Source organism: Orcinus orca, chromosome 6, assembly GCF_937001465.1.
Source record: "Orcinus orca chromosome 6, mOrcOrc1.1, whole genome shotgun sequence".
In the NCBI taxonomy this organism is placed as follows: Eukaryota; Metazoa; Chordata; class Mammalia; order Artiodactyla; family Delphinidae; genus Orcinus; species Orcinus orca.
The window spans coordinates 110,704,545-110,712,219 of NC_064564.1; positions in this window are offsets into that span (position 1 = coordinate 110,704,545).

The following is a 7,675-nucleotide window of genomic DNA, read 5'->3' on the forward strand; positions in this document are numbered from 1 at the left end:
AAGCTGGGAGTGAGCCAGCCTGGTGGGGAGGAAAACTGGAAGGAGGTGCGTGCATAAGAAAATAACAGGCGATAGGAAGGGGGTGCTAAGGCCATCCTCCTAGCACAGTGTCACAGTGATGCCCAGAAACACCTCCTCCACAGCAAAACTGGGCCACACCAATGAGACTAGAGAAATGTTTTCCCTTTCTGGATCACTCTTGCCACTTACTGGAAAGCCACAGGTTTCAAGTGGTGTGTGGTTGTAATACCAGGTCCAGGGGCCTGAAGACGGTTCTAATCTTAGATCTGCCACTAACCAGGTCTAAGGCAAGTGAAAACCTCTTTGAAGGGCTTTTTCTGAGTTGGGCTTTATTACCTTAGTGATCCTGGACATCCAGTCTTGGTGAATATATATGTATATATGTACATATACATATGGATGTATGAATATGTATATATATGCATATGTGTACGTGTATACCTGTGTATATATACACACGTGTATATGTGTGTATATATACACACACACACATATATATGGTTTTGAAATATTTCTCCCATGCTAGCATTTAACTGAGGGATGTAGTAAACTGCAGTGACACTGCACAAGTTGCCAGAAGGACCATGGGTGTTTGGAAGCCCTGATGGGAGAGGCTGCCCAGTGAGCTGACTCAGGGAGGGACTTGAGACTCCAGCCAGTGAACACAAATTTAGGCACCAAGCTTCTTTCTAATCTGGTTTAATGAACTTGAATCAGGACTGATGTATTTTTTTTTACATCTTTATTAGAGTATAATTGCTTTACAATGGTGTGTTAGTTTCTGCTTCATAACAAAGTGAATCAGTTATACATATACATATGTTCCCATATCTCTTCCCTCTTGTGTCTCCCTCCCTCCCACCCTCCCTATCCCACCCCTCTAGGTGGTCACAAACCACCTAGCTGATCTCCCTGTGCTATGCGGCTGCTTCCCACTAGCTGTCTACCTTACATTTGGTAGTGTATATATGTCCATACCTCCCTCTCGCTTTGTCACAGCTTACCCTTCCCCCTCCCCATATCCTCAAGTCCATTCTCTAGTAGGTCTGTGTCTTTATTCCTGTCTTACCCCTAGGTTCTTCATGACATTATACCCTGAGAAAGCCATAATTCAAAAAGAGTCATGTACCAAAATGTTCATTGCAGCTCTATTTACAATAGCCCGGAGATGGAAACAACCTAAGTGTCCATCATCGGATGAATGGATAAAGAAGATGCGGCACATATATACAATGGAATATTACTCAGCCATAAAAAGAAACGAAATTGAGCTATTTGTAGTGAGGTGGATAGACCTAGAGTCTGTCATACAGAGTGAAGTAAGTCAGAAAGAGAAAGACAAATACCGTATGCTAACACATACATATAGAATTTAAGAAAAACAAAAAGGACTGATGTATTACGGGTGACAAGACACAGGCTGGGTGACCCTGGAGTAGCACTCCTCCCCGACAGCAGCCAGCGGAGCACAGGGGCAGCACTGGCTCTGCCTCAAGATATCCCAGGAACACATGAAACACCTGTGAGCACAGAAACCACTCCACCTGTTTTTAACTAAAAGGTTCCCTTGTGCACTTAAGTCTGTGCTGCTGTGATCATGAATAATAAAAACAGTGACACAGTTTCTGAAACTTCCCTTTATATTGTTGACTGAAAAACAAAAACCACAGCATGAGAGCTGTGAGTCCAGTTTTGTTTGGGGACTTACTAAGGAGACAGCTCTCAAATAGCTCTGAGGAACTGCTCTGAAGAGTAAGGGCAAGGTCAGTATACGTATGATTTTGGTGGAAAAAGCGAATGTCTCCATCAATGATTTTAGTGCTTTTCTAGGTATGAGAAGGTGCAAGAAATTGGGTTCATAAACTTTTCTCCTGAAACTACCTGAAGGCCTGTTCTGCCAGTTTTCCTAGAGCACAGAGTGCCTCATTCCTGATCTCCACCCTGAAATCCTTTCAGGGCTGTGTTGAAGGTCAGCGACTGCAGTGGCTAGTGACCTAATTATAGAACCAGATGGCGAGTGACTTTTTAGTTGTCAGTACCCTTCTGGATTTGGATATTTCAATCCTTAAGTGCCCTATCCCATCCCGCTTCTCCTGTTCCTCACTGCCCCCAATCCCTGGATCGCTCACGCCCCCTGGAGAGTCTACTGAGGAAGCATCTCCAGTGTGCTCACTACCACAGCTTTTTCTCACCTCCATTATCACAATGACCCCCCTGACTGGTTTCCATGCCTCCCTTCCCCCACCCCTTACCCCTTCCTCCTAGAGTTAGTCAAGTCTGATCAGATTCCTCTTCTGCCCAAAAGCTTTTCTTTCCTATTTTGTTTCCAATCTGGATTTTCATCCTTATGCCTCTGTCCCTTCTTCCCCTCCAGCTCCACTCTTACCCCTCAAACCTCTCATCTTTACCCCAAAGTAAATCATGCTTTGCCTGCATCAGCTACAAATTGGCACTTGCCGTCTGCCTCTACAAGGATCAAATTACGAGCCGCTGCCGCTGCTGACCTTCAACACCACCTGAAAGGAGTTCAGGGTGGAGGTCAGAAATGAGGCACTCTGCGCTCTGGGAAAAAACTGTTAGAACAGGTCTTCAGATAGTTAGATATTTTCAGGAGATGATTTTATGAGCCCAATTCTTGTATCTCCTCGTATCTAGAAAAGCACTAAAATCCTTCCTGGTGACGTCTGCTCGTGACTAGTAGTAACCTTCACTAGAGACTAGCAGAAACCTGCAAAAAATATGTGCCTGACTGCATTCACTCCCCCTTCACCAAAATCACATATATACTGACCTTCCCCCCTACATCTTTGGAGCAGTTTCTCAGAGCTATCTGAAATGCTGTCTCCCGGGCCATGGTCCTCATTCTGCCCCAAATAAAACTTAACTCACAACTCTCACGTTGTGCTTTTTTTTTTTTTCCGGTTGACACCTGCCTCTGAGCCTCCGCCTTTGCTGACTCCTCTGGTTCCAACACTCTCCCTAACTACCTTCTCCTCCAGCCTCCAATGGCTCCCTGGGGAGGAAGACTCCCCAGATTCCGCCATCCTTCCCGTTCTCTCCAAGTAGGCTCATCCCCTCTACACTTCTCTACAACGTAGTGCTCTCTCTGAAGCCTGTGCTCTCTTTGGGGACGTCCTACTCCAAATGGCAGGTGTCCCCAAATGTCAGCAGACGGGGGTGGGTGAGAAGCCAGACAGTAGCCCTTGGATCAAGGATTCCGCTCTCTTTTCCTCCCCAGTTCGGCCCCTGCCGGGACAGGGGCTCTCCCTTCCCTACCTTCATGTGGTCCGGGGCCGGGAGCTCTTCATGTCCTCAGGGAAGAAGACACTGCACCCCAAGGCCCCCATCTCCACCGGGGAGTTGGAGGTGGGTGCAGCCTCGCGGCAGCCCCTCCCCGCCGCTCGCGCGTGTGTCCAGCCCGGGCTCCCTCCCGCGGGCCGCCGCCCGGCTGGGACCACGCACCCCCCCCGTGGGAGAAGACGGGTCACCGAGGTGGTCCCTGCCCAGACCCGAGCTGGATAAGGAGCGCGGCACCCAGCGAAGTGCGGGCACAGCGGCGCCAAGTCCCTGGCGGCGGGGAGCTTGGGGTGGGGGTGGGGGTGGGGTCAGGCTGGCCGCCCAGGATGCCCGGGTTGTCCAGCTCCAGCCGGCCCGCACGTCTGGAGACTGCAGGACCCTTGGCGGCTCCTTCTGCGTCCTGTGTTGCGCTCGGGGCCGCAGGCTGCCCTCGGGGAGCCGGGGCTGGGGTCATGCCCTTCCTACCCCTCTTAGCAGTCCAGATCCCGGCGCCAGGTGGGGACCGAGGATATGCCACACTGTCGCCTGTCCGGTGTCTGCTCCCCGCCCCTTATGAAGCACGGGGCTGGGATGGAGGATCCCAGGTGCCCTGTGGAGCCCGGCTGCAGCAGCCCTGAATCAGGCCACGTGCGGATGTCTGTTTACACTGCCTCCCCATCCTCTTTGTTCCGCAGGCGGGGGTTAATCCTACTCTGTGGAGAAGTAGGATTAATTATTATCCCTATTTATTTATTACTTTAGGTGGTGTCTACAAACTGGTGTCCTCTGGGGGCAACAGTACCATGTTCAGTAGGAAATCCTGGGATTTGAACCCAGGGCAGCATGGGTTCTTCCCCAGGGGCATCCCGGAGGTTCCAGTGGTGGTGAGAGAGGGCTGTGGCCGGACCTTGCTGTTCCCTGAGTTGACGTCTGGACTGGCCGGTTTCGAGGCCCCTGCTTTGCCGTTGCTTGGGTGACATCTTGTGGACAAGGACGGGTACAAACCATTGGTGGCAAAGGCTGTGGCGTGAAGGCCCCTCTCGGGCCTCTCTGGACGAGGCGTCAGACTCCTGGACCCAGAAGCCCCAACCAGCCCCCCCTTAATCGGGCCTTTCACTGAACTCTTTACTAGGACAGCTCTAGGTGGACCCCAAGACTCACCTGTGTCCCCTGCTCTAGATACACAAATATACCAGGTTTGTCTTGGCCCACCCCTTGTTGGGGCAAATAATAACCATTATTATAACAACCTAATGACAAGGTTATTATTCCCGTTTTACAGATGAGACATCAGCCCCGAGTCACATAGTCAATGAGTCACCAAGGCAGGACTTGAGCCCAGCTCTGTCAGGCTCCAGCGCCTCGCCGGACACAGGGCTGAGAACTGCGGGGGTCCTTGCACCCCACTCTCCAGGTGGGTGCTGCTGAGGGGGAACGTATTATTGGTCACAGGAATGCCTTGAGTTTGGGGACCGTTTTCAGGTGCCAGGCACAGAGCTGTGTGATTTACACGTCTCCTCACAGAACCCTCACCTGTAAGCCCCATGTTACCGATGAGGAATCTGAGGCTCAGAGAGGTGAAGTGGCTCTTCCAAAGCCACACAGAAAATAAATGGCAGAGTCAGGATCTGATCCAGGTCTAGAGGATTCCTGAGTCCTTATTGTTAGCTACTGTGCTTCTTTGCAACATAGCATCCTCATAGGACTATGGGGGAACCATATAAAGCGGGAGTGGATGGAGCTTTGCAAACGGTGCCCCTGATGGTGCATTATTATCCCGATCCTGGTGTGCACTTCCCCTTGTGTGTGTGAGCCCCTTGAGGGCAGGGCTGGACGCCTATGGCATCCCGGTACCCAGCATGGAGACTGGCACCCAGTGGGCACCAGCAGTTGGACAGAATTTGAATCTCGGGAGCAGGGAAGGCCCACTTCCCCACCCACCCCTACATGGCCCAGGTCCACTTCCTAGTGTTCAAGGCCAAGGCAAGGATAGTCAGTCTCTACCTCCTGATTCACTTCATCCAGAGGAAGGGGTGACCTTCTCTTCCTCCTTTGTTGTAATAGGCTGGCACCTGGACTCCCACGCAGGGCCCAGAGGGAGAGGGCTTTGTTGCCGGAGATCCCTCGCGGCCCCGGAGAAAGCAGCAGGGCAGGCGGAATATGAATGTGCCTGTGAACGCAGAGGAACAGATGAGAGAGAGCCTCCAGGTGACTGGGTGGAGAGGACCCACCGGGGCAGCCGCCTCCTCTCTGCGCACAGATTGAGCCCATGATGAAGATGAATGGAAACCCCTTTGCTGGAAAATGTGGAGGCAATCAAGACGGCTACCTGTGCCGAAGGGCCCTCCCACCAGCTCCGCGCAGGGAAATGTTAGGATTTGGAATTTCAGCACCAGCACGTGGTTAGCACAGAAAGCCGGCAGAACTCATGATGAGCAGCCCCAATTACAGGCTAGATGATACAGGACGCCCGTTAGCTTGGCAGGAGTGTGTGGACTCAAACAGTGGCTGCAGGGGGGTGTCAGGCAGCCCCTGCAAACAGACGACACCTTACACAAAGAAAGGCAGCCCACGTTGGTGAGGACCCTGGCCCCAGCGTGGACCCCTCAACAAGGCGGTCGTCACGACCAGAAGCCTTTCCTGAGAGCAGCCTTGGGGTTTTTAAAGTCTGGATGAGGGTGAAGCGGGGAGATGATTTTGTGGGTTATCTAGCATTTGCTGATGAAAACAAACCGAACTTGTAGCTTCCAAATTCCACACTGGGAGGCAGGGCTGATGAGGACACTGTGTCTTCATCTTTCCGTGCTGAAAAATCCCAATTTTTCTCAATTTGTCCACTGCAGAGCAATGTGTGATCATTCGGTCTCATGCACCTTGGACCAGGAAGAAAGGTTTGCCTGGTGTATTAATATCGTCGACCAGATTGCAGGGGGCATGTTTAACTCACTTCAGGTGCTCTAGAAGCATTCGCACAATGGATCAGCTAATTACAAATCATGCCTATTTATTCATTAAACAGGGCCTGGGGGAAATTCAAAGAGGCAACACTGTCTTCACTTCATTCAATTTGCAGTCTGTGATTAAACGGAACACAGCTGCAAGACTCCAGAAATGCTGCCTAATATCCACCTTTTTCCTGGTTCAGACGGACCCCTTCTCTGGGGGCCATTTCCACCCTGAGGTGGGGCCTTGTCATCATTGCTCAGCTCTTCAGACGCTCACCGGCTGCTTGTGACTCCGGGCAAGTCCCAGCACGAGCCCATGACTCAGTTTCCTCATCTGTAAAGTGGGTTCGTGATCTTCTGGCTGTCGGGATGGGTGTTCAGTGGCTCTTCCAGGCCTCAGCCAGTAGCTGGATGGTGAGGGTTCCTTCCCTGCCCTCCTCCTCTGCCCCCTACGTTCCTGGGCTGTCATTAAGAAGCAGGCCCCAGGGTCACCCAGACAGCCCTTGACAAGGAAAATCTGTCTGCTGCTACCCTGGGGACCCAGCACAGAGCCCAGCACCCAGGGACTGCTTGTTCAGCGCTGGATGGGACTGGCCTGATGTCTCCCGTCCATGACCCTGGGCATCCAGGTGTCCCTCTGGACCATCTCAGTTTGCCCAGGGCTGTGGGCTTTCCTGGGATGTGGGGTTTTTGAACTAAAACAGGGACAGTCAGTCACTTTGCTCTCAGAGCCCCCATGAAACTCTCCTTTTCCAAGTTCCCTAAAATAAACAAAAACTTGAGCTAACTTTACCTTTGAGCCTTGCAAACGTCTGGGAGGCCCAAGAGTTATTTACTATCATCCATAAATTATAAGAACCAAACAGCCAACATTTGCTTAGCATTTTCTAATCCACAGACTGCTTTTAATTTACAGGATGAGAGTTTCAGGGCTTCCTTTCCATTTACTCAGTGTCTGTGGACTGAGCCCCCAGGGCTGATATGGGAGATAGGACTTCAGGAGCTGAGGCAGAAGCACGCTGGTCCTCTGTGAGGCTGCGGAGCCAGCAGCTTCTTGGATTCTGTGACCCTCAGCTCAGGTCACGTTTCTGTCCCTCCCTCCTGCCTCCGTTAGAGGCTTCCACATCTAGAAAATATCCCTAGCCAGGAAGTAGAATATTAGCCTGAACCCTATGAAAGTACCCTTTTAGTGGAGCCCAAAAAGTCAAATATTAGCATTTTCATATGGTTCAGCCTAAGAGAGTAGTGGTGAAGTTCAGGCCATGATGCAACTTGAGACAACTTACTTAATTTTTCTGAGCTTCAGTTTCTCATCTGAAAAGTGGGGCTCTTAATAAGTTCCTACATCCCAGTGTTGCTGTTGGAATTACACAAGATCATCCATGTATGGCATTTCAGTAATGCCTGGCACATAGTAGGTGCCCTCTGAATTA